This window comes from Pristis pectinata, chromosome 18 (genome assembly GCF_009764475.1).
Source record: "Pristis pectinata isolate sPriPec2 chromosome 18, sPriPec2.1.pri, whole genome shotgun sequence".
Classification (NCBI taxonomy): Eukaryota; Metazoa; Chordata; class Chondrichthyes; order Rhinopristiformes; family Pristidae; genus Pristis; species Pristis pectinata.
Window position 1 is genome coordinate 19,679,347 of NC_067422.1, and position 27,987 is coordinate 19,707,333.

At 41.2% G+C, this 27,987-nt stretch overlaps 1 long non-coding RNA gene across 1 annotated transcript; it reads left to right on the forward strand.

Annotated features, from left to right (window-relative positions):
• Positions 1 to 137: 137 nt before the first annotated feature.
• LOC127579878 (uncharacterized) lies at positions 138 to 27,987 on the forward strand. Its single transcript, XR_007957739.1, has 3 exons — positions 138 to 180; positions 24,063 to 24,191; positions 27,853 to 27,987. It is a non-coding gene; the product is annotated as an uncharacterized LOC127579878 (long non-coding RNA).

Genomic DNA, 27,987 nt, shown 5'->3' on the forward strand with positions numbered 1-27,987 from the left:
ATACTTTCGTCAATCAATAATTTACAATAAACCCAATTCATTTGGAAAGAATTCTGAATACCTCATCCAGGCTAATGCCCTTGTGGTGAGCTGAGAGTCTGCTGTGCTCTCTGAAGTCCTGGTTTTCAGACAAATAAGGAGGATGTAAAAGATCCAGCAAAACTTTTCAAAGAGCAGCAGGTAAGCTTGCACATTATTCTGGCTAATATTTACCCTCGACCAACAACTAACTGAAGCAGATGATCTGGTCCTTTATTTCACTGCACATTATGTACTAATTGGATGCTGCAATCCCCACATCACAATAGTGAGCATGCTCTTAAAGGAGTAAAGGCAACATTGTTTTCTAAGCTTGACATCCATACCCATCAGATTCAAGTCTCCCACTGGATGTCCCAGAAGTCACTGCTGGAACCTAGGTCTTTGTTCATCTGAGGACTGTGAAATGACCCATCCACCTTCTGATCAGAGGTAAGAATACCAACACCAAGCCAAAAGCTTCAATTACAACTAGAGAAAAAGAGAAATCAGGCTGTCTTTGCTGTTAACCCTCCAAAGCCAATTCACTTTCACAATATGATAAAACTGAAATGTTAATTTCTTTGTATAGAGAACTGTCAAATTGTGCTTTGAAAATGATTTACTAAATTTTCAAAATAGATCCACTCATGGAAATCTTACACTGCAGAATTGTTTTTTTCCCAGGTTTAGAATACCAGAGAAATGCAGGTTAACAGTTTTCCTCCCCCATTTTCACATGCTCTTGAAGCAGATACCAGCAGCATTACTAGACTCAGAATAGTACAGCATAGAAACAGACCCTTCAGCCCATCCTGTCTATACTGACCATCGTGCTTATTTGTACCAATCCCACTTGCCTGCTTTAATTCCATATTCCTCTATGCCTTGCTCATTCAAGTACCTGTTCAGATGCCTCAGATGTTGTTACTGTTCCTGCCCCCATCACCTCCTCTGGCAGCTCATTCCAGATACCAGCTACACTGTGCGAAAAATGTACCCCTCAGATCCCCTTTAAACCTCCTCCCTCGCAACTTAAATATACGTCCTCTAGTTTTAGACACCCCTACTATGGGAAACAGATTCTGGCCATCTACCTGATGCCTTTCATAACTTTATATGCTATCATGTCACCTCTCAGCCTCCTTTAAACAGACCCAGCCTATCTAATCTCTCCTGACAACTCAATTCCTCCAATCCAGGCAACACCCTTGTGAATCTTTCCTGCATCCTCTCTAGCTTAATCATATCCTTCCTGCAGTGTAGCGATCAGAAATGCACACAATACTCCAAGTATGGTCTAACCAACATTTAGTACAACCATAGCTTGATGTCCGAACTCTTGTACTCAGTGCCTTGGCCGATGAAGGCAAGCACGCCATACACCTTCTTCACCACCCTGCCTACCTGTGTTACTACTTTCAGGGAACTATGTACTTGTACTCCTAAGTCTCTCTGTTGAGTAACACTCGCCAGAACCCCACCATTCACTGTGTACATTCTGTCCTAGTTTAATTTCCCAAAATGCATCATTTCACACTTGTCCAGATTAAATTCCAACTGCCATTCCTTTGCCCATATCCCCAGTTGATTGAGATCCCATTGTAACCTTAGACAACCTTCTTCACTATTCACTATACCGCCAATTTTGGTGTCATCTGTAAACTTACTAATCATTAATATATATGACAAACAGAGAATCCAGCACCAATCCCCGATATCTGCACACCATTGGCACCCTCTGCCGCCAACCATCAAGTCAATTTTGTATCCATTTGGTTAGCTCACCCTGGGTTCCATGTGTTCTAACCATCTGGACCAGCCGACCATGCAAGACCTTGTCAGAGACCCTGTTAAAATCCATGTAGACAATGTCTAACGTCCTGCCCTCATCAATCCTCTTGGTCACTGCTTCAAAAAACTTCATATAAATTTGAGAGACATGATTTCCCAAGCACAAAACCATACTGACCATCCTTAATCAGTCCTTTCCTTTCCAATGGCATACAAATCCTGTCTCTCAGAATCCTTTCAATAACTTTCCCACCACTGATATAAAGCTCACTGGCTTATCCCTGCTGCCCTTCTTAAATAAAGACATTAGTTATCCTCCAATCTTTTGGTACTCACCCATGGTTAATGAATTTAGACAAGAAGTATTCATTTAAGACCTCACCCATTTCCCATGGCTCCACACACAGATTATCATTTTGATTCTTAATGGGACCTACTCTCTCCCTAGCTATCTTTTTACTCTTGGTATACTTATAGAATCTTTTAGTCTTCTCCTTTATCTTTCCTACTAAGGATATCTCATGTCCCCTTTGTGCCTTCATAATTTCTTTCTTAAGTGTACTCCTACATTTCCTGTACTCTTCAAGGGACTTGCTTGATCTCAGCTGCCTATACCCAACATGTGCCTCCTTTTTCCTGACCAGACCCTCAATATCCCTCGAAAACAAAATTCCATATTCATGCTAGTCTTGCCCTTCATTCTAAAAGGAACATGCTAGCTCCAAACTCTTCTTCCCTTAATTTTAAAAGCCATTTGCCAGACGTTCCTTTACCTGCAAACAGCCTCTCCCAATCAACTTGAGAGTTCCTGTCTGATGCCATCAAAATTAGCCTTTCCCCAATTTAGGATTTCAACTTGAGGACTAATATCCTTTTCCATGACTATCTTGACTCTAATATAATTATGGTCAACAGTCCCAAAGTGCTCCCCTTCTGACATGTCAACCAGTTGCCCAGCCTCATTTCCAAGAGGAGGTTGAATGTTACAACTTCTCCTGTAGGGCCATCCACATATTGCGGCAGCTCTAGTCAATATTAGAGAAGCTAAAATCACCTACTATTACTACCACCTCATGCAAAGGAAAATACAATATAAGATGTTTACAAAAACACGAAATTGTGACGAAAATGCATATTCAAAAGATGAGCAAAATCATTTAGCATTCCCTAGCTCTCAAAATAAGGCTTTCAAAGAGAAATTTTAGTATCAGGACTTCCAAGTAATTTTGCATTGTGTTATGCAATGAGTTTTCAATAAATCATCAACCAGAAGAAGTCTTGGATGACTGCATTGTATGTTGCTGCAGATTCAATACATCGCAAAATGTAACTTGTTGGAGGCTTAATTCTGTGTGATAGAGCAGAGAGGGATAGAATGTACCTATTGTCAAGAAATAGTTGAGAGTAATGGTTCCTTTCATTTTCCAAAGTGTTGCAGTTTTCCAAATTTAGATAAATTGTTGAGGCTTTGATGAAAAGTGAGGACTGGACATTATATTCCTAGTTATTTTTTAATACCTCTCCATGACTTTGCAAAGGTGAACTGTTCCACTGTGGGATAGTAAATGTACTAAAAATAGAGAGTGATCTGATGGGAAATATTCTTGAAACATGAATCTTACAAGCTCCTCTAGGCCTTCATTGAGGATTTATAGTTTACATTCATTGGCAGGAGGGAATTTTGATTGATAATGAGTGAAAAAAGATGCTTTTTTTATGTTTTGATTTTCTGGAATTGAATAGATGCTCTCTAGATGCACTCTCAAAAAAAAAGATCTAGAAGGCCTAAGTAAAAGCTAATTTTTAAATATCACAAAAACACATCTGTAATACCATCATTTTTATTATTTGAAGTTCTTTTTCGGTCTTGTAAGAAAAAGACAAATAATACTTTCACTTATGGTCAGTTTTGGGATAAATTAAATTTTAAATTTACCAGAACAAATTGACGATTGAAAAATTGTTCTTCACTTAATTTCAACTTGTGCTCAGGGTCAAAGTATAGTTCTAAAGTTGGAGGACCCAAAACATGCGAATCACGTTGGTTCTGGTAAACTGCACCAATTGCTGTAGGTGGTGACCATAGACTGTTTGACACTCATCCTCACTGCTCATCCTTGTATCTTGACCTAATTACATTCAACCAACACCAGTGCCCATTCAACTTTAAAAAAATTACACTGATCTTAAATCTGATTTAAAACACCAACCTCTCCCAGGTTCATGCAATTATTTCTTATTAATTTAACTTTAAAAGTTACTTGCTTTATAGATTGTAGTAATTTTATACATGATATTGGCTTGGAAGTAATGCTATTTCTTCTTGAGGGCTAGTCTAAGCTCCTTGAAATTCCTATATAGCAGTTTTGGACTTTCAGAATACTCCCTGCAGTGGTTAACAAAGGATGCCTGCCATCATCTTCTGAACTGTAGTTAGGGCTGGGTAGTAAATGCATTGCCTGTAAAACATTGTACATTCAGCTAATGTACAGAAGCATTTTAAATCCTCTGAGTAAACATAATCACTTTTTCCTTCATTTGTGGTTTGTTACTTAAGTACATATTCCAATAATGGCAACTATGTAGAACCATTGGAATACTGTTTATTTACAAATACAATACTTTGGATGAGATGAGATAAACTCTACTCATTGAAATTCGTAGCCCAGGAGGAAATCATTTCCACAATTATGTCTACACTGTCCAAAAAATCTTCAACCTATTTCCCATTGTCCTGGAGCTTTATAGTGCATCAACACCCGTCTAGGTCCCTCATAAATTTATACACCCGAATTAAATCTCCTCTTACCCTCATCTGTAAACAATTTCAGCCCAGCCAATCTCTTTTCATACTTAATATTTTCCATTATCCTCCACAAAGTTTTGTAAATCTCTTCTGTATATTCCCTGTCCTTTCACATCCTTTCTGTAAAGTAGTGAACAGAACTATACACTTTATTGTAGCTGTGGCCTAACTTTCTTAATAAGCAATGGTAGCAGAGCTTTGCTGCTCTGACGCGCTATGTTTGAACAATGAAGGCAAGCATCCTTTGTGCCTTTTTAAACCATCTTATTTACCTGTGCTGTCATCTTCAGGGGTCTGTGGATGTAAACTCCATGATCCATTGGTTTCTCTGCACTTCTTGGTATTGTATCAATTATTGTTTATCCTGTTACCTTCTTTCCCAAATGCATTTTTACACTTCTCCAGATCGATTTCTGTTTGCAATTTTTCCACTTATCTGGGCAGTTTATTGACATCATCTTGCAGTTCAAAGGTTTGTTTTTCACTAGCAACTACTCTGAAGTTCAGTGTAGTTGCTACAGTCTTCTTAATCTTAGCTCTCACATTCATTCAGGTTAATGATACATGCCACACAAAGCAAGATCTCCAAGTTCACAGCATATAACTTCACAATCAGTAAAAATCTTGCTGACTTTTTGATTTTCAATAGGCTCCATGGGCTTTTACTTTCCTAATCAGTTTGGTACATGCTAAAGTTCTTTGTTAATGTTCAAAGAATGACCGGGAGTTGTCTTGTTTCTTGGCCAACACTCTCCCCATAAAGGCATTAATCATTGCCTTTTTTAAAAAAGAGAACCTTGTTGACTGTAAAATGACTATTGGGTTTGCCTACATATTGACATTTTATGTTGGGACATTTCTGAAAGTCATCATTGTTGCGCTTTACAGATGCAAACCCCTTTACTTTTCATTAACCTCTTGGACAATTGGGGTGATAAAGATGTTATTATATCCATGGGGTCCTTGGTTAACAACCTTGCCCTCAATTTAAACAAAACTAAAGAGCTGGTCATTGACTTCAGGAAAGGGGGCGGTGTACTTGCACCTGTCTACATCAATGGTGCTGAGGTCGAGACGGTTGACAGCTTCAAGTTCCTGGGAGTGAACATCACCAACAGCCTGTCCTGGTCAAATCACGTAGATGCCACAGCCAAGAAAGCTCACCAGTGCCTCTACTTCCTCAGGAGGCTAAAGAAATTTGGTTTGTCCCCGTTGACTCTCACCAACTTTTACAGATGCACCATAGGAAGCATCCTATCTGGATGTATCACGGCTTGGTACGGCAACTGCTCTGCTCAGGACCGCAAGAAACTGCAGAGAGTTGTGGATACAGCCCAGCGCATCACGGACTCCAGCCTCCCCTCCTTGGACTCTGTCTTTACCTCTCGTTGTCTTAGTGTAGCAGCCAGCTTAATCAAAGACCCCACCCACCTGGGACATTCTTCTCTCCTCTTCCATCGGGTAGAAGATACAGGAGCCTGAGGGCATGTACCACCAGACATGACAGCTTCTACCCCACTGTGATAAGACTATTGAACGGTTCCCTTATACAATGTGATGGACTATGACCTCACGATCTATCTTGTTGTGACCTTGCACCTTATTGCACTGCACTTTCTCTGTAGTTGTGACACTTTACTCTGTACTGTTATTGTTTTTACCTGTACTACATCAATGCACTCTGTACTAACCCAATGTAACTGCACTGTGTAATGAATTGACCTGTACGATCGGTTTGTAAGACAAGTTTTTCACTGTACCTCGGTACAAGTGACAAAAATAAACCAATACCGATACCAATGAACCCATTGTAAAAACATTGGGATTTTAAATGAACAATTTTTTCCACGATGTTCTGTATTAATCAACTAATTATTGTAGTTTTAGAAAACAATGTAGTTCTTTCTTAAAAAGAATCCCAGGTATCAAAAGGTTAAACAATTCCAGTTTGGTCAATTAGGATACCTTGAATAGAATTTGTACTTCTATTCTCTCAGACTTTGTGATTGAGCTTAAATTTCCTGAATAATTAATACCATTTGTTCTGTACTTCAAAGTATTAATTAAAGTTACTTATCTCTTTGATAATGTGAGGTTAGAATTGAATAATATTGTTCCGGTACTCTAAAGGCATTAACTTTTGTAATGAACCTTACCAGTAGAACTGAAGGCTTATGCCTTAAGTTACCCATAGCAGTCCATGCGGGGAATTACCAAAGGATTTGAATCACTTCTCTTATGGGCTATAGCCAGCGGTGTTCCTTCAGAAAGATTGGTGGTATGGGACTGAACTACATTTGGAGTTCAGGCTGAGTATAACAATTTCAGAGTCATTTGAAATAAAAGATTAATGTAGATGTAAAAACATTGCATTAAACCATACAATTATGAACTACTTTTGAAACATTTATTTGATGACCATTTGATATATGGTTGGATCTTAACGTCTAAATTTAGGTCACCTCGTAGAGCAGAAGCCACAATTGCCACGTAACAAGTGACTGCCAGAGGGCTGTGATCCAAGCATAACTTTGTCAATAGTAATAGATTTATGAAGTTAAGATTGCAGACTTCAATGGAACAGTCCTCTTTGAAGATTATACTATAAAATTCTTCAAAACAATTTCGTGTATTTGCATGGGAACACAAGAACAGTTTTCCCTCAAGATTGGCGTTCCATGCAATGAAATCATGGCTGATCAGTGACCTAACTCCACCTCCCTGCTTTTGTGCCATCTCCCTTAGCATCTTCAGTTAACAAAAATCCTATTAATCTCGGATTTAAAATTCATAACTAAGCTGCCTTGCTAATGATTGCGCAAGGGATTTCCAAATTTCTAACATCCTTTGAGTGGAGAAGTATTTCTTAACTTTACCTCAAAAAGTCCAGTTCTAATTTTTGATATGCTTGCCTAGTCTTAGATTAGCCAACCAATAGAAATTGTTTTCTCACATTCGCCCTATCATTTCTCCCTTATCATTCTAGGACTATCATTCTCCCTATCATTCTAGGACTACAATCCTGGTTTGTGCACTCTCCTTTCTGAACTCTTTCGGACTCTGGATACGTTTCTAGTAAATTTATATTATACTCCCCCCAAAGCTGATGTGTCCTTCCTTAGCTATGGTGCCCAGAACTGATTGTACTCCTCTGACCTAACCAAGTCCTACTGTTGCTGCAGCATGGCTTCTAACCACTTGCATCCTAGGCCTCCTTATGTAAAAGCCAGCATTCCTTTGTTTTTTTAATTATATTTTGTACCTGTCTACAACGTTTTAATGATTTATGAATATGAACCACCACTGCCACCCCAGAGTCTTTTTAGAAGTCCACTGTTTCTGTTCTTTCAACTTTTAGGTAGCACTCTATTCTTTTAGATGCAAAGTGGATGATCCTATACATATACTGAAAGCTACTCATCACATTCAATTCAATTATTAATACCTATTTGTAGCGACTCACCGTCCGGGCAAGTGAACCAGCTCGGCAGTCGGGTCGCAAGTCGTCAGAGCGGCGAGGCCCAAGATGGCGGCAGGCCTTTGTCTTCCCCGAGCGATGGGGAGAACCCGCGTGCGGGAAAGACTTGATGACGTAGCATATACGTCATTGCTGTTTGGATTGGGCAGGAACAGTCTCTCTTAAAAGGCCCACACAAGGCGGGAAAATAAACCAGTTCTTGTTTGGAAACCCTTCAACTAGCATCTTGTTTTTACATCGCAGTAGCTACCGCTACATTGGTGACCCCGACGGTCCAAACGGATTTTGGACCCACACAATGGACGACAACGCAGCAGCCAACGCAGTGGCACTCAAGCTGCCCACCTTTTGGACACTTCGTCCCAGCGTCTGGTTTGACCAGGCCGAAGCGCAATTCCACCTTCGGCAGATCACCTCCAACTCCACAAAGTACTACCATGTGGTCAGCTCTCCGGACCAGGAGACAGCCACCCAGGTCGGAGACTTCATCCAGTCTCCTCCGGAGGAAGATAAGTACCCGGCTTTCAAAGACCTTCTGATTCGGACCTTTGGCCTCTCCAGTCGTGAGCGCGCTGCCCGCCTGCTTCATCTAGACGGCCTGGGGGACAGATCCCCATCTGCCCTAATGAATGAGATGCTGGCATTGGCCGAGGGACACAAGCCATGCCTGATGTTCGAACAGGCCTTCCCCGAACAGCTACCCGATGACATCCACCTGCTGTTAGCCGAAGCCGACTTCAGCAACCCCCGTGAGGTAGCCGCCTGGGCAGATGTCCTGTGGAAGGCCAAATGCGAGAGCGGTTCCTCTGTCGGCCAAATCACCAGGCCGCGAGCCCAATGCCCGCCTCAACCAGTCCCAGCAAACAAGTGACAACACCCCAGAAACACAGAGATGACACTGGTGACCAGCTGTGTTTCTACCATCAGAGGTGGGGCATGGAGGCCCGCCGATGCTGCCCACCCTGCAAGTTTCAGGGAAACGCCAGGGCCAGCTGCCGCTGACGGCTACGGCGGCTGGCCGCCGACAAAGCCTCCTATTCGTTCAGGACAAGCAATCTGGGCGGCGTTTCCTCGTCGATACGGGAGCAGAGGTCATTATTTTGCCCCCGACTGGCCGCGACACTCGTAACAGGCAACCAGGTCCTGTACTCAATGCAGCCAACGGCACAACGATACGGTCTTTCGGTACCTGTACACTTCAATTACAATTCGGTGGCAGCCGTTTCACCTGGACCTTTACCCTTGCCACCGTCGCCCGACCACTCCTAGGAGCCGATTTCCTTCAGGCCCACAACCTGTTAGTTGACCTGCGAGGGAAGTGGTTAGTCCACTCTAGAACTTTCCAGACCTATTCCCTGGGGGAAACCAGTCTACCAGCCCCACGCCTGGCAACGAGTTCACCAAGCTCCTAGCCGAATTCCCATCAGTTTTGGCACCTCAGTTTACAAATTCTAGGCCCAAACACGGGGTGCGACACCACATCATTACTACAGGGCCACCCCTTCATGCCCGAGCACGACGACTACCTCCAGACAAGCTCCGCCTGGCAAAGGAAGAGTTCCGTCACATGGAGGAGCTGGGGATTGTTCGCAGGTCAGACAGCCCCTGGGCCTCCCCCCTGCACATGGTCCCCAAAGCCACCGGCGGGTGGAGGCCCTGCGGTGACTACCGCAGGCTGAATGACGCCACCACCCTGGACCACTATCCCATCCCTCACATCCAGGACTTCGCAGCGAACCTACATGGGGCCCGCATCTTTTCCAAAGTGGACCTCGTTCGGGGATACCACCAAATCCCGGTCCATCCGGATGACGTCCCCAAAACTGCGATTATCACCCCATTCGGCCTTTTCGAATTCCTTCGAATGCCATTCGGCCTTAAGAACACCGTGCAGACCTTCCAGCGGCTGATGGACACGGTAGGCCGAGACCTGGACTTCATGTTCATTTACTTAGACAACATACTAATCGCCAGCTGTGACCGCCAAGAACACCTTTCCCACCTCCTCCAGCTGTATTCCTGTCTCCGTGATTTCGGCCTCACGATCAACCCGTCCAAGTGCCAATTTGGACTTGACTCTATCGATTTCCTCGGCCAGAAAATCACCTGCGACGGGGCAACACCCCTACCCGCCAAGGTAGACGCTATCCGCCATTTTCCCCTCCCCAACACGGTCAAAGGCCTACAGGAATTCCTTGGGATGGTCAACTTTTACTGTCGGTTCATCCCTGCGGCAGCCCGTATCATGCACCCTTTGTTCTCACTGATGGCTGGTAAGGGCAAGGACATCACCTGGACTGACGAGGCTGCGGCTGCCTTCGTTAAGGCCAAGGACACCCTGGCAGATGCCAAGATGCTTGTACACCCTAGGACAGACGTCCCAACCGCCCTCACGGTGGACGTATCCAACACCGCGGTGGTTGGGGTACTGGAACAACTAATCGAAGGCCGTTGGCAACCCTTGGCATTTTTCAGCAAGCACCTCAGACCACCCGAACTGAAATACAGCGCTTTTGATCGGGAACTTCTAGCGCTGTATCTGGCGGTCCGGCATTTCTGGTACTTTCTAGAAGGCAGGCCTTTCACCACTTTCACTGATCATAAGCCTTTGTCCTTTGCCTTCTCCAAAGTCTCCGATCCCTGGTCAGCTTGTCAACAGTGACATTTGTCCTACTTTTCCGAATTCACAACGGATATCCAACATGTCTTCGGAAAGGACAATGTCATTGCTGATGCACTTTCCAGACCGACCATCCACAACCTGTCCTTGGGTGTCGACTACGCGGCCCTAGCTGACGCACAGCAAGCCGACGATGAGCTGCCCAGCTACAGAACCGCAGTCTCGGGCCTGCAGCTCCAAGATTTCTTGGTTGGTCCAGGTCGGCAGACCCTACTTTGCGACATCGCAACAGGTCAGCCCTGCCCTATAGTCCCTGCAGCCTGGTGGAGACGTGTTTTTGACTCGGTACATGGGTTGGCGCACCCGTCCATCAGATCTACTGTCCGACTGGTCACCAGCAAGTTTGTCTGGCATGGCCTGCGCAAACAGGTCAGTGAGTGGGCCAGGATTTGTCTGCACTGCCAGACATCCAAAATCCAACGACACACCAAAGACCCGCCACAGCAGTTCGTGCCTACCCGTAGAAGGTTCGACCACATCCACGTTGACCTCGTGGGCCCTCTGCCGGTTTCAAGAGGAGCCTGGTACCTCCTTACCATCATGGACCGGTTCACGAGGTGGCCAGAGGCAACCCCCCTATCTGACATCACGACTGATTCCTGCGCCCGGGCGCTGCTCACAACTTGGGTCTCACGTTTTGGTGTTCCAGCCCACATCACTTCAGACAGAGGCACCCAATTCACCTCCAGCCTCTGGTCTGCATTGGCGAACATGCTGGGGACACAGCTGCACACCACCACGGCCTACCATCCTCAATCAAACGGGTTAGTGGAACGTTTTCACTGCCATCTGAAATCAGCCTCGATGGCCCGCCTGAAGGGTCCTAACTGGGTCGACAAATTACCTTGGGTCCTGCTCGGCATACGCACTGCCCCCAAGGAAGACCTCCGCGCTTCATCAGCTGAACTTATGTACGGGGTGCCCCTAGTTGTCCCAGGGGATTTCATACCTGCCCTTCGGGACCAAGGGGAACAACCCCCAGCAGCCCTGCAAAGGGAACAACCCCCAGCAGCCCTGCAAAGACTGCGCAAGAAGCTCGGCAACTTGGCCCCGATTCCCACCTCGTGACATGGTCAAGCCCCATCCTGTCAGCCCAAAGAACTACGAGACTGTAAGTTTGTTTTCGTTCGCAGGGGCACACCTCGGGCACCGTTGCAATGACCATATGAGGGACCGTTCAGGGTCATCAGGAATAATGGATCTACCTTTATTTTAGACATTGGGGGCAGGGAACAGGTTTTCACGATGGACCGCCTCAAACCGGCCCATCTAGATCTGCAACAACCGGTCGAGGTTTCAACATCGCGACGCAGAGGCTGACCTCCTAAGCGGCGGCTGACACAGCCCGCGGACCTTGGGGACTGTATCGTCGGTTCTGGGGGGGGGGGGTTGTGTAGGCAAGCTGTCCAGGCAAGCGAACCGGCTCGGCAGTCGGGTCGCACGTCGTCGGAGCAGCGAGGCCCAAGATGGCGGCGGGCCTTCGTCTTCCCCGAGCGACGGGGAGAACCCGCGCGCGGGAAAGACTTGATGACGTAGCATATACGTCATTGCCGTTTGGATTGGGCGGGAACAGTCTCTCTTAAAAGGCCCGCACAAGGCGGGAAAATAAACCAGTTCTTGTTTGGAAACCCTTCGACTAGTGTCTTGTTTTTACATCGCAGTAGCTACCGCTACATATTTATAATTTCATGCATTGACTGCTACATTTACATTGCCACCTAACTTGCCAAACTGGGTTATGTGGCCTTGTGCACCATTATTTCTGTTAAAAAATACAGTGAATTGTTGAGGCTACAGCAAAGACCCCTGTGGGCTGTAGTCATATCCTTCCAAGGCTCACCCCTACCATCCCCACTCTGCCTCCTGTCATGAATTTGATTTCTTAAATAGATTAACAAATTGCCTTTAATTCTGGATGTTTAAATAAATCTTTAGACATTACCCCAGAATACTACTTAATCATCTCTTCATAAATTTCAATCATGTTCCTCAGACATAATCTGACTTAGACGCTAGCTAATCAACCTGAACCCAACGATATGTTTGGGTAAGGTCAGCTCTATATCCTGATAGAACATTTGGATCAGGTCGGGACATGTCAGCATGACCTTGCAATGTATTCAGGCCCGCGTGATTTGCTTAGCATTACTGCATGTGTCCTTTTTTCTTGGTCAATTGATATACGTGCAGCAGTAGGAAGTCTGTTTTGATGCTTTTCATCAAAACATGTTGGACTGGATATGGAAATAAAATTAAGTATTCAGCCTTGGGTTGGGTTTGGATTGGCCATGGTTGGCACGAGTTTAAATAGGGTTTTTATTTATATTTAAGCAGAGCTCTACTCTGCATCTCTTTCTGAAAGGCTGAACATTTTCAAGAAGTTCAGTCACTCTATCCTTAATTATGGACTCTATTAATTTCTTGACAACAGATGTTAGGCTAACTGGTTTAATTCCCTGGTTTCCTTTATCAACTTTCTTAAATAGTAGAATTACATGTGCAAGCCTTCAGTCTAAAGCATTGATTTTTGAATTGGGATAATTTTGATCACCATATGGGCATCTCCAATCTTTTCACGTCCTTTATTTAAATCTTGATTTAGTTTGGTGCTGGAGATCTGTTTCCCTTTCATGTCTGGTATATTTAAGTACCTAATGTACACAGACCTACTATGTACACATCCCACCATGTGAGGTACATTAGGAAAAAGATAATGGCAGTCCAGTGATGTTATTGATTAGAAAGAGGACAATATTGAAACATTCATTTTGAGAATGGGCTATAACTCATTCTCCATGTACTAACGTTCATTACCATCTCTCCAGCAGGCTTTACATAGGAGATTATATATTGTATTTAATTTTTTGTAATTTTGTGCTTTCATCTGCACTGCAAATCATGCCATCCTTCAACAGTGTGATACGCTGTGCTGTTCATTACATCCTCTGATGGTATAGTTCCCTTTACCAGTGAAGGCTATAGGGGTTTAACAAGGTTATTTGTAACCATTCTATAAATATTTTTCTTTCTGCTCACAAAAAGGTAAAGAACCTGACGGCCATTAATGAATATTGAGCACAATGAGGTGGTTTTATATCCTATTTAAGGTGATATTATATTTTGTGCATTTGCAAAATCTCTTGCCTGTGTCTTCACCCTAAAATAAAATCGCACTTTTACCCTTTTACACAAGTCTAGCTTCCATCTCTGTTAATATTCAACTGAATTTTGACAGCTCCTTTAATGCTTTCATTCTGTTTCCAAGTTGATCGACTTTTCTGACTTCAATCTGCTTATGGACTGCCTGAGTGCTGAGCTGTCATGGCATAAATCAGGGATATGGCCTTGTGCCTGACGCAGACATTCATTAGCATTGTTGGTAAATTCAGTTCTATCAGTATTCATTGATTTTACTGCTGTCACAATTCAGATGCAGTGTTAGGAAACTCCTACACTGGAGTTATTCCCCAAGGAGTAATCTGTCTGGCTAACAAACATTTGAAACTGCACATTTTCTTTCTGCTGGTGTATACAGACTAGATTTCAGAATAATCAGTCAATCGTCAGCCAGATTTGCTGCTACCTATAGCAAATTTGCAATAACAACTTGCAAACTATATTTTTTCGAGTCAAGGCATCTTCATTCATGATATCAAATAGTGAATAAAGAGCAAAAGCACATAGGAGGTGATGAAAAGTTAATGGAGTGACAGGGAAGGCTAAGTCAATCAAGCTGGTTTTCAGATTTTGCCAAGGCTGTGATTTATTCATTCCGTTAACACTACAGCCTATATTCTGGGAGTGACTGGTGTGGATCCATTCAATACAAACTCCCAATGTAAATGTCACTGATGTTAGTATAGTACAAGTGACTGTGCAAGGCTTTTAGCTTTTTCCTTTGGTCCCAAGCAGCGTGAAATGTCATACCATATTATGCTCTGGACAACCAATAGGAAAGGTTTTAAGTCTCTAAGAGAGTCTTGCCCATATCCAGAGTGAATCAAATCAGGGGACACCCTAACCTATGCCAAAATGTAACTAAATGAATGGTTCAGGATAGAACTCATGGGGATTACTATTCCCATTGGAAAGAAAAATGGAAGTTATTGGCAGCTGTCCGTCTCCCAGCCTTCTTGTAACATTGGGATCCAATTTCCCATTCACACATTCCAGGCTTTACATTCCCTTCAAACTGGGAATCGTAGTGCTTTGAAATTACGATTTGGTGGGATTCTGACTAAGAGGCATTCAGTCATAATCCTGCGGATGGCAGCTTTGCATCATTGGCTCCAAGTATATACACCAGATGTCGGAACCTGCATCAGGTGGAGCCTGAAGGAAAGAGCACATCTATTTTATTTAGCAATATCAGAGTCACCACTTTGAAGGATAAGAAGTTTATCTTCCATTCTCAAACAAATGGCCTAATGCTGTACTATTCCCGATATTTATTTAAACTTTCTTTTGCTGAAGAATTCTTTGTGTTCATTGCAGGAAAGAATGCAATGTGGGAAATGCAGGAACATTTATATTTTTGATTTTTGGTTTGAGTAGGCTGCTGCTCAGCCTCAGAACATTGCCCTCTACAGGACCGACGTTAATTTTCACTTCCACACAAGTCATCTTTATGGTTGATCCGAGTGAAATTGCTGATTGGTGTTAAATTATGAACTGGGTTGAAACTGCTTAAACTCATCTTTATAGAATTCTTACTCTTCAAAAAAAAGGGAACTTAGCAGAAGCTTTTAATGTGCTGGCCCACTATATCACCCAATTATCTCGGCAACTGACATCTGGTGTGTGCTGCTTTCATCTCGGACGACATAGGGCTTAACATAAAGCTATTAAACTTGTGGATTTTTGTAAGTATAAAAATATTCCCATAACTCTTCAAGAATATATTTAATTCTTTACAGTTTGCACCTTGTCACCCCGCTGGTCCTATTGCCTTGTTTTGGGTAACTTATAGTGTAGTTCCAAATAGGACATTAAAATCCAATTCAGTACAATTTGTTTATCTAATACAATCAATCTGTATTGGCCTAATGTAATGCTTTATGTAAAATGCATGGTGGCAAAACTATGAATGCTTTCAAGGCACTGTGCATGAGAAAGCCAGGAAGACAGCAGACAAAGTATGGAGGGTGAAAGTTCAAGGGTGCTGCATTGCTCTGCTGTTTTGACTGTGATTGCTTCCTTTTATGGAGACCTTTAGGTTGTCCCTGAAAGAATCATGTAAATTAGACTTTCACTATCTGGTATTTCCAGTTCTATTTTCAGATTATATATAACCTTTCTGGCCAGATATTCACTTGGGCTTTACTCATGTGTTTGTTCAGAGAACAGATAAGTTTTTCTACAATGTGGAGGTGCAGCTTCTTTCTGTGAATAGTGGGAGCTGAGCAATTGAAAAGGCTGTGGGTGTCAGGCAACTGGTGTTGTTTAGGGCCAAAAATCAAGGACCTCCACAGATGCTGCCTGACCTGCTGAGTTCCTCCAGCATTTTTTGTGTGTTGCTCCATAACCTTTCTACCTTCCTGTATTGGGACCCAAAGTAATTGATAGTTGGATGGCCCATATTCCCAACAATGCATTTCCACTTTTGACTGTGGAATTTTTACTTTGTCAAATCATGACATTTAGCTATACAAATGGATAGTGAGTTTGCCTCTATTTTGCACCCAGCATTATTTGTCTAAATTTTGTACATAGAACTTTTTAAAGCTTTCCAGCAATAGCACTGTACATAAATATAACATGAAATATTGAGTGCATAAACTATTGTGCATTTATTGGAGTAACAAAGGTAAATTTAAGATAAACATATATGGTTATTAATCGTAGAAAACATGAGAAACAAATGAGAATCAAAGCTTGAAACTAGTGGGTTTCCTGAGGTTTACATAATTTAGTGGAGATGTTTGTGCAAAGCAGTATGTCAATAGTATCTGATTCCTGGTTAATAAACTGGCAGACATAAGTTATTTAAATAGTTATTAGTGAAAGATAGCAACATGGTATAATCAGTCAATTTACAGCAAGTCCTGTTGCTACATGAAATATGGGCCTCCTCAACAGCTTCGACAGACATTTTTTGTAAATGTAAATTAAGTAACAGCAGCTACAAGGAGAATAACATCACCTATAGCTGCAACAGAAAACCCATCAACCATCCACAGTCTCATTTAAATCAATCACACCGTTCATTTCTGTTAAAGTCCAAAGCAAGTCATAATGTATTTCACTTCATGCTGAATTCAAATGAGTCTTAAAAAAAACACAGCAAGAATTATTGAAAGGAGGGTTGTGTGCAAGTTGCAGACATCTCCTGTAGCCCTGAGCTGCATCCCTGTGCAGATCAAACCCATGTTATTCCTTCCTGTTCTTCTGATGTTCCTGGTGCTGAATATATTAAAAGATAATGGAAACAACTCAGCTTGAATAAATCCATACATTCTAACTTTTTACCTACTAGATTCCAATTGGCTTCAGCTGGTAACTTGATGACAGGACAATTAACACCAACCTTTCTCCACATGGGAAATCACTGGTGTAGAACAGTCCATTATGAGGAGTACACTGGGCACTTGCTGGAGGGGAAATTACTCTAGGCTAGTCTCCCACCTTCTAATAGCTGGCTTAAGATTGGCACTGCAGAGATATGGAAGCAAGTGTCTTGCCATCCTCTCGGCTACTGATAATTTACTGTCTGGGGAGATGTAATGAGAGATATATAAATAGCAGCAAAAGCATTTGTTAATACACCAATAAATAGGTGTCAAAAATCCTTTTTTTTGGTCATTTGTAATACATCAAATATTTAACTGGGGCCCTTAATCTCTTATTTATTATTATTAACCACTTTGAGCTTCCTATTCATTTAAATTGGCCTTTTGGAAGGTTTCTTTACTGAAGAGGATTTTCGCATTCTTCACAATTGCTATTAGTAGAAGACTGAAAATTCAAAAACTTGTTTTGTTCTATATGTTGGATAGAGCCATAATCTAGGTCACGTGAATAAAATATTCCATTGTATTTTTCCAAACAGCAGATGGTCCTCCCAGGTTCTTGGCCAGCACTCACCCCTCAAATAAACACCACTGGAATGCATCGATTATCCCACCGTTGTTTGTGGAATAATGCTTATTAGACCACTACACCTGCTTATAAAACAAACGTGGCTGAACTTTGACTGTCTTTGAAGGTACCTTGAAAAATTGGAAAGCTCAATCCCAATGCAATTTTCCAAATTGAAACAAAAGAAAAACAGGCAAATTTCCACTTCCATCTCAAGAAAAAGACCATAGGGGCAAACTTCCCTGGATTTTGCAGAGCATTGTGCTGGGGAAGTGACTGTATGTTGAAATTACTCACCATCCTTCATCAGTGTAATGACAGTAATGTTGAGATTATGCACGAGTTTCATACTTAATGAAAAACAGAAAATTGGAGGTATTTTGTACTTAGAATCCTGAGAGTGGATAAAGAATGCGGAGATGTTTAGGCAAGTTGGACCCTACAAAGGAACTGGAAAAGCCATTCAAACTCAAGTTTGTTTGGCTTTTCAATATATTTGTTTTTGGTCCTTTTCCCTATTAACTTTGGTTGCCAAAAATCTATCAAAGTCACAGTTGACCCAACACCAATACTGGTTTGCTGAAGAGATTTCAAAACTCCTCCAACCATGGATGTATAGAGCTGTTTGCCAACTTCATTTCTGAAAGGCCTATATCTAACTTTAGACAATGGCTCTCTGGGCCTAGACTTCTGAAACAGTTAAAACACCTTGGATCTATCTTGGTGATTAACCACCACATCCTATTTGATGAGCAGCCAGCACCAAGATGAATGCACCAATAATGAAGCCAACCTGAACCTCCTAATTAAAGCTTCCTTGTAGCTGCAGCTGGTGGTGATGGAAGGCATTAGGAGGGGCGCTTGCTGGAATGCAAGGGCAAGAGTGGCCAGTCAGATTATCTGACACACCACTGGATAAAGTGGCAAGGTGGAGAGGACGACAGAAGCCCTGCATTCATAGAGAGTCAGGAAAAGCACACGATTCTAGTCAATCAACCATGGCAGGAATGATACTTAATCACTGTGAGCAGAGCGCACTCGTATACTAACTTCTCCCTTGCAGGCCAAGATGGCACACAATTAGTGCAAGCACATCAAGTGCAGATCACCCCATTCCCACCTGGAGTACTGCTACTGTGGGATTGCCCAGAGAATTGTCCGTATCCAGAGGCAATGCAAAGGTTATTGAAGATGATGTTGTGTTCCTACATTATTCCCTTTTTCACATACGATTAACCAGCAGGGTATGGTGTAATCATACACCTCTTAATTGCCCCTTCATTTCCTCTTCTTACCCTGTCTCCTTTCAGGCAAGGATTCTCACTTGACCAGGCAGCAGTGACTGAGCACCATGAAAGCTATGAAGAAGGCAGCCTACAATTAATCTGACCTTTGCTACCATGAGCAATGAGACTGTTCATTCATTTGTGTGGAATTTAGATCAGAGGCAGGGCCTATACACAAGGAATCATTGGGTGTGTGGCCCGCAGCTTTGCCAGGGATAAGATTAGTTCTAATACCAGAGGGTGAGGTTGCACACGAGTTCTTCTGATGAGTTACTACTAGGCGAGAACTGTGCAGCAGAGCTAGACATTGGTAATTGGCTTATTATTGTTACATGTATCAAGATACAATGAAAGGCTTTTGTTTGCCAATGTTTGCCACCCTTTCATTCCATACACAAGTATTTCAAGGTAGTACAAAAGGAAAAAAAAAAGCAGAATGCAGAATATAGGGTTACAGTTACAGAGGAAGTGCAGTGCAGGTCAACAAATAAAGTGCAAGGGCCATGATGAGGTAGACTGAGAGATCAAGAGTTCATATTTATCATACAAGATGTATATTCAAGAGTCTTATAACAGTGGGATAAAAGCTGTCCTTGGGCCTGGTGGTATGTGTTCTCAAGCTTTTGTACCTTCTGCCTGATTGGCCTGGGGGCAGGGGAGTTGGAGACAGAATGACCGGGGTGGGAGAAATCGTTGATCAATGGAGGGAGGCTGGTTTTTGTGATGGACTGAACAGCAAAATGGCAAAGGCACACAGGAAAATCACAAATGTGAATAGTTGCCTGTATGGTTTTTGACATGGTTGGATATACACACAAGTCTGGTTTGGAATGCTGATATGGTTTGGTATTGGAATAAAGAGGGAGCTGAGATGATTAGTGTCCACATTATTGCAATGACAGAGTACGGGACCAAACCATGGAGAGAAGGCAACATGGGAACTGTGCAGGAAATGGGATCCTGTTTATTGAAAAGTACAGCCTGATAAATTGGTCGGTGAATGCCAGACCAGCAATTAGCTTGCCACATTCCTCCTTCCACTCATCCCACTCCATAGATGCCGGCGAGGTCTGATTCCACATTATTGCCAGGTTGTGGAGGATGCAACAGACGAGCAAAAATTTGGTGACCAACTGTGTAGTGTACTGCAAGGTGCTTCAAGTGCAGTCTACGCACAATGCAGTCCATTCATTTTACCGAGTTCTCATCCCTTAGTAGTTTTCTTGGGATGGCCGGCATGCTAACTACTCCCCTACTGTAAATACTGATGCAAAGTAACTATTCAAATTGTCTATCATTTGCTTTCTCTCATACATAATATTGTTGCCATCAGTTTTCATTTTTCTGATGGGTCTCTTTTCCCTAATGTGATTGTATCAATATTCATAGAATCATCAAATGGTTACAGCACAGAAAGAGGCCATTGTGTCTGTGCTGGTCCTCTATCAGAGCAACCCACTAGTTCTGTCCCCCAGTTCTATCTCTGTAGTCCCACAAATTTTTCTTCATCAAATATATACCCAATTCCAATTGGAGGTCATTTTGATGTCCCTTAATTTAAAAAAAATCATATTCTCCTTTTGTCTCAATTATGACCTATTTTGTCATCTTTTGCTCTTCATTGCTTTGACCTGTTAGTTCTCCACCTTTATGCTTTCTTTTAGTTGCCCATTGCCACTTACCTCTATAGTCATTTCTGGCTGAATTCGTTTTGAAAGTGATCCATCTGCTTAGTATAAATGGTTATATTAAATTATATGTTTTATATTTCTAACTATTCCACCGATTTTCAGTTGTTTTACCCATTAACAGATTTCTCATTTTTCTGGGACAGTCTCTACCTCACCACATTGAAGTCATCCTTCCTTAAATCTGGAACCTTAGTCACAAATGTGAAAGTGCTTCAGTCAAACACTATTATAATTGAATTATACAATGATGGTTATTTAATAAATATTCATGCATCATTAGACTAAATCTAAACCTAACATGGCTGTAGCTTGTTGATTCCAGTGCATACAAGTGCAGTAACATACCTTGAAAACATTGAAGGAATTCACCTTTCTCACATGAACTAGTCTGCGTATTCCAGTCTAGATGAATGTTAAAAACCCCATTCAATCCTCTTGGTGTTTCTGGAAGACTGCAAATGAGTTTCGGCTGCTCTTACCACTTTTAAACTGTTCAAAATTAAATCATCCTGAAAATTTTGAAGCAAACTTTTGAAAATATTCTTAGCCCAAGTTTTCCCTGGAATATAAATGGTCTCTGCTGATTTTAAAATTCTTCTTTTGATCATGTTTTTCTGTTTCTCTGGCAGGAGATGATAGCAACAAAAAGACAAAGGCACAAGACTCGGCATTTTAATGATCCGAGTGCGGGCAGTGTATCTCAATAGGCTGTGGAGAGGCGGAGGACAGTGCTGTGCCCTATATTAGCTTAAGAAATCTCATAAACAACCAAATGCACATCACAGGATCAGATAGCAGAATTTAACTTTAACTGCACTGCCCAACAAACATGGATGCAGTGCTGGAAGAAACTCAGTGATCTTGTCATAAGGGGCAAGCTAAGATATCGACTGACTTTGATTTTCACCAAGCCAAATGTGATTCCTGAATGCAATCAGCCTTTCTCCCCCATGATTTCTTTAGCAGATTCCTTCTGCTGACAATCTTCTAACCTTTAAATTCTATTTATTCTCAAAGACTGAGCATATACAATGTTGCACACTCCCTTGCTATTTTGGCTCCTGAATCTTAGGAAGTCCTTTAATGTTTTATCAGGGTCCCTACCTGACTTGAGTTTCTTTATTATTACTGTGCACAATGACACAGCATTTAGCACCACAGTCTCAAAGTTCCAGTGACCTCGATTTGATCCTGACACTCAGTGCTGTCTGTGTGGAGGTGGAGTGTGCATTTTCTTCCTATAACTGTGTGGGTTCCCCCCCAGCCCTCCCCCAGGTACTCTGGTTTCCTCCCACATCCCAAAGGCTCGCTGGTTGGTAGATTAACTAGCTGCTGTAAATGACTCCAGATGTACGTGGGTGCCAGGGGAATTGGGTATGTGACTATAGTGGGAGAGTGCAGCACCAGCAACCCGGGTTCAGTTCCGCCGCTGTCTGTAAGGAGTTTGTACTTTCTCCCCGTGCCTGCGTGGGTTTCCTCCGGGTGCTCTGGTTTCCTCCCACATTCCAAAGATGTACAGGTTAGGAGCTGTGGCCATGCTATGTTGGCGCCGGAAGTGTGGCAACACTTGTGGGCTGCCCCCAGCACATTCTCAGTAACGCAAAAAGATGCATTTCACTGTGTGTTTCGATGTACATGTGACTAATAAATAAAATATATTATCTTATTGCTCTGATAGCTGGCTTAGAGTCAATGGGCAGAATGGCCTCCTTTGTAGTAAAAAAATGAAAACAAAATATGGAAAATTATAGCTCTGAATTTATGACCTCTATCCCCATTTCATTTTGTACCATAGAAAACAGCCTGCAGCATAAAGTCATGCTTGACAATGAGGAGAGAAGCCCCCATATAATGTACCCCACCCTTTATGAAGATCAGCCATCCCTACCTATAAGAAACAAGGTTATCTCACTGTGGAACACTTCAGCAACATGGTTTAAATGCTATAGTGCGTTGTTACAAAGTAGAATTGAATTAGGAAATTTAAATAAAAGTTTGGATTTTAACATTTCAAAAGGAAACTCATGGCAAGGTTAAAACAATGGATTAATTTGCAGTCGAAACTCTTGATGTTATCTGGCAACTTTCCTTGCTCTCAACCAAAGAAGTCAATATTTATCAAGGGGTTATAAATGCCATTACTCCTGGGAAGCTTGGAGATGAAAACAAAGTTTCAATAGAGCCTGCATCTTTGTGAAACTTGAGAACAATTAGTTTTATTAAAAGTTACCATGTGACACCTAAAAGGGCAATGTATACATTGAGGAAAAATTCATCATTCTAAAGTATTGAGTGAAGAAATGGGATAGCTTGAGAATGCACTATTAACTTAATAATGGAAAACAAGACCACTGAGTGTTTCCCAGCACTGTATCCCTGCTTTCTGAGCAGCACAACTAAAGTTTAGTTCCTCTTATATCTGCTTCCACACGTAATAGATAGGAATTAAATAGTGAGACGGTGATGAGGAAATGAATCTCAAAATATATCTGAATTTGAAAATGCCGTCAATGATCCAACAGTTGTGAGATCATTTAGTAATTTGACCTGGATCAGCACATATTTAGAGTCTTCATACTTAAGTGTTCCAAACCACAGCATTTCTCCTCTGTGAGGAAGATTCTCTGTGCAGCCTTCATATTAACATCACAATGTTTACACTTATAGATTTTACTGCATATAATTCATTTTATTTGAGCACTTTTAATCTATTCATCTTAACAGCTGTTAATTTGCAAACAAAAATTAAAACAGAGTGGTAGAGGTGGAAGAGCTGCTGCCGCACAATACCAGAGACCTGTGTTCAATTCTTTGTGGGGTTTGCACATCCTCCCTATGGCTGCATTTGTTTCTCAGGGTGTAGGTTGGTGAGGTATTTGGCCCCAGTGTGTAGGTGAGTAGTAGAATCTGGGAGGAATTGATAAGAATGTGGGAGACTAAACTTGGATTAATGTAGGATTAGTGTAACTGGGTGGTTAATGGTCAGTGCAGACTTTGTGGCTTGTTTCTGCACTGTATCTCTCTATGACTCACTCTATGAGAATATGCTGACCAAGGAAACCCTTACTCATTTAAATGCCTACTGAAGTAACTGTTAATCAAACTTTGTTAAAAGAACTAAGCTTCGCCAGAATGATTCAGGTCCACAACTATATTTTATACAACTATGCAAATGGTGGAACAATCTGGAGATGCATTGGAAAGAACAATAGTTCATTTCTTTGGCACGCAGGTTTAAGGTCTGTGCCCTATTTACACAATGGGTAATATTCCAGAAGGCTTCAAGAGGAAAGGCTTTGTGACTACTACAGCATGCCCCAGAGCTTCAGCTTTGACTTCAACATATGCCAGGGGTGGAGAGGTGAGTGGAAAAAAAAATGTGACTAATCAAAAATCCTCCCAGAGGTATACGTTTCTCTATAACAGGGCAGAAGATTGTTGGCAAAATAACTTCTGAGCAGAATATATTTTCCTTACAGCCAGCTTTACTTTTTAGCACATTGGGCATTTGTGAATTACTTTACTGATATTTCACTCTTTGCTGACTTGTACTATTTGGCTCTGAAAATCTGTACTGGACAAAAGAAAAATCATGGATTAATCTAAATTTAAAACTCAAAAGATATTACTCCCTGGTGATTTGCTGCTAAATGATCTCACACGAAACATAGCAGTTCAAATTTATACTTGTTAATGATATATTTTAGTGCTGAGAGTCCTACCAATAACACCAACACTGCATCCCTTGATCTAATTTGTAATAATATACTGAGCACACTAATTTTGTCTGATTCAATGGGTTATGGAACAAATGACAAAACAAATGACAATAACCTTATTTTTGTCCTGGGAAGAAAACAGTGATCAAATGTTCTTTACTAGGCTTGATAATTAGGTAATGTACCAGATTTTCAGAAGTAAGTTTAAGCCTCGATTGGAACCAAAATGTTCCTAGTATTGATGTTACATAACACATTTAACTGAGCTTGTAGCTGCCATGAAGCAGAATTGTGACAAGTAGATTTGTCTCATATTTTATACTGAGAATCTAAAAATATCCTGACTGATAAAATTTGAAGAACGGGTAACACAAAGTGAGATAACAAGTTAGCAGAGTTTTGGTGAATATGTGTGCAAGTAATCTGAAACTTAGAGCAAGTGCTCCAGAAAAGCAGCAATTATAGTTATAGTGATCAATCCAGTTGTTGCTTATCTGTTATCATTCCCAACAATTAATATAATAACAGGTGATATATTGGATGTACTTATTGGATAAAGGACAGTAACTTTAATAGCCTCAGCATAGTCTAAATGTTGAATAGTTCATTCTCTGCACAGACAGTCTGATCTGTTGAGTCTTTTCAGCACCTACAGTTCTTCATTCAGACTTCCAGTGCCTGCAGCACTTTCCTTATTGTTATGGAATATTTTGGTCTTCTGACTTCAAAAAGAACATAAAAAGAGCTCAGAACAGTGTGACCAGGATGACTTCTGGCTTTACTTTAAGAACTTGAAGGCTTTCTTTTATTTTCAGGGATCAGTTTAGTTCTCCTTCCCACTCCCATTCTGAATTCCTTGCCTTTGGTTCTTTCACTGTTCCAATAAAGCTGAACACAAGTTTGAGGAACACAACTCATCTTCCAACTTGGTACATTATTGCCCTCAGGATACAACACTGAATTCAGCAATTTCAGATAACCAGCCTTTTTCAGTTCACATCACGAATAGCCTGTAATAGCAACCTTTGTTTAGACTCCACAAATGCTGTCCAGTATTTTTTTTAACTTCAGATTTCCAACATCTGCAGTGTTTTTGTTGCACCATTTCAACATTTTATTTCCTCTTGCTTTCTCAATGTTAATTCATATTTCCATTTATATCTCCAGACAAATCAGCTGTGATTAATAAAGCTTCACCAACATCTCTCAGCCAGCACCACCATCGTTTACGTCATTAGGTTTCACCCGATTACAGATGCTCCCCTCCCCCTTCTCTGCAATTTAAAACACATTTGATTTGCAACCTTTGTTTTTTCTCAGTTCTGAATGAAAGATCATCAACCTGAAGTGCCAATTCTATTTCCCTCTGCCTGGCCTGCTGAATATTTCCAGGAATATCTGCTTTTAATCCAACAAAGCCTGAAATTAAAATTAAATTATAGAGATTGGCTCAAATGCTTAATGTTTATTCTAAAAATAGAAGATTAGGGCTGTGATTTTATAGTCCTATTCTTTAATATTACCTAAACTAAAACTGAAGTATGAACTGTACATACCTTCACTAAAGTTAGAGATTAGAAAAAAAACTTATTCCCAGAGGTGAATAGATATTTAGAAGAGATTTATTATTAAATGATATTTTTAAAGGGAGTTGGATTATAATTTGACGATAAGTGGTATTAAATATCACAGTGAGGGTAATGAAAGTAGAAGAAACATTGGGAAATATTTTCAATGTATACAAGACCACGGGGCCTGTATATGCTACTGGAAAACCCAGTCCAGTTTTCACAAATTGCAATCCAATGGCTCACTAAAAATGCTTTAAATTCAATGGAACAATAATGAATCACTTATAATTCTCAGACAAGGTCAGACATATGGTAGCTTCCACTAAAGGGAACAATTGCATTTTTCACTATTATATTATCAAATGCATCCTCTAACTTTGGACATTTAAGTGCTAAGTTAGTGATTCATTTTTAATTTTTTTCTCGTGGGCTTCAATTGTCTTTGGGGATCTTAAACATAGCAAATGCATTGATTACTACAAAAATAACTATTATTGGATATTATACTTCTTTTTGTTGGAGAGAGCGGAGAGGAATGGAGGCACATATACCTGGGAAAGTGTAGAGAAGTCTGTCTTCAGAGGCTTCATTTTACAGGATAAAACAGGGATATCATCTGTTGGTATTCTTTACCTCAGGAACTATGACAGCATGTTGGGTCTCCATATTCAAATTTGAAGTATTTGAAGTGATAAAACATTTTTTCCTGTTCTAGGATTCCTCTTTGTCTGTCCTGTTTAAGCCTCTTGTATCAGAACTGAATGAATATAAATTTCCTTTCTCAGCATCTGTTATTAACATTATTTGATTCTTAGACATTCAGTAGTCACACTATTTTCCAAATTCACTTCCCTTTGCTGTGTATAATCCTTCTTCTATGTATATGTTGTCCTGTGCTAAGGTAATGCAAAGTTGCCTAAGAAGACTTCCAACTTTAAAAAAACCAGCCATCATTTGATAGAATTCTTTTCCCAAGTTATAGGTATATTTTTCCAGTAGCTACACTTTTAGCTTAAGTAGAAGAATCAGTATTACCAAGTAATTCAGTCCTGGTCATTGTACGAAATGTGCTATACAGTAGCACCATCAGGTTGTATTGACTGAAAAATATATTCCAATGACTTCACTACACAACCATCATTGCACAGCATATTAGTGTGACTTCTGGCCATATATTCCTTTAGGAATACTGTCCAGGAAAAGCTTTTGTGAGAATCTATTTCTCAATTATTTATAAAGACAATGTAAATAACCAGAAAAAGCATGGTCACATGATACATCACGTTGTCAAAAGAAGTGAACTTCTGATTCTTGTCACCTCATTCCTTCCATAAACAATTTAAACATTATTTTGCACATTAAAAAAAATCTTATTTGCTTAATATATAGTCTGAGAGATTGTTCTGGACTGGACAATGTTTACAGTTCAAATGATTGTTTATTGATGGCATTGAACCTATATCATGTTTTCAGTAAGGCCCATGGTTTGATGAGGAGGTCGGAGGTAAGATTATCAAGGTCCCTGTTGCAGGAGGCATGAAATGTGTTAGAAATGTAAAAATCCACTGTAATGAATAAAACTGAAATTGTATGGATGAGTTATGAGATTATAATACCCTGTGTCAGGATGCTAGACCTAAAAAGCAATAACAACTTCTATTTAAATATCTTCTTTATTGTAGCAAAATGTTGTCATCCCTAATTTCCACTCTGCATTGCCACTTACATTCAGGTTTCCCCAGAGGATGTGTGCCAATTTGAGAAAGAACTGTCTTCTCACATCCAGGTGGGCCAAATGAAGAGTAGCTTTGATGCAATCAATGAAGATCTGGGTTAGAAGAATTATCATGATTCAGAACTGATGTGG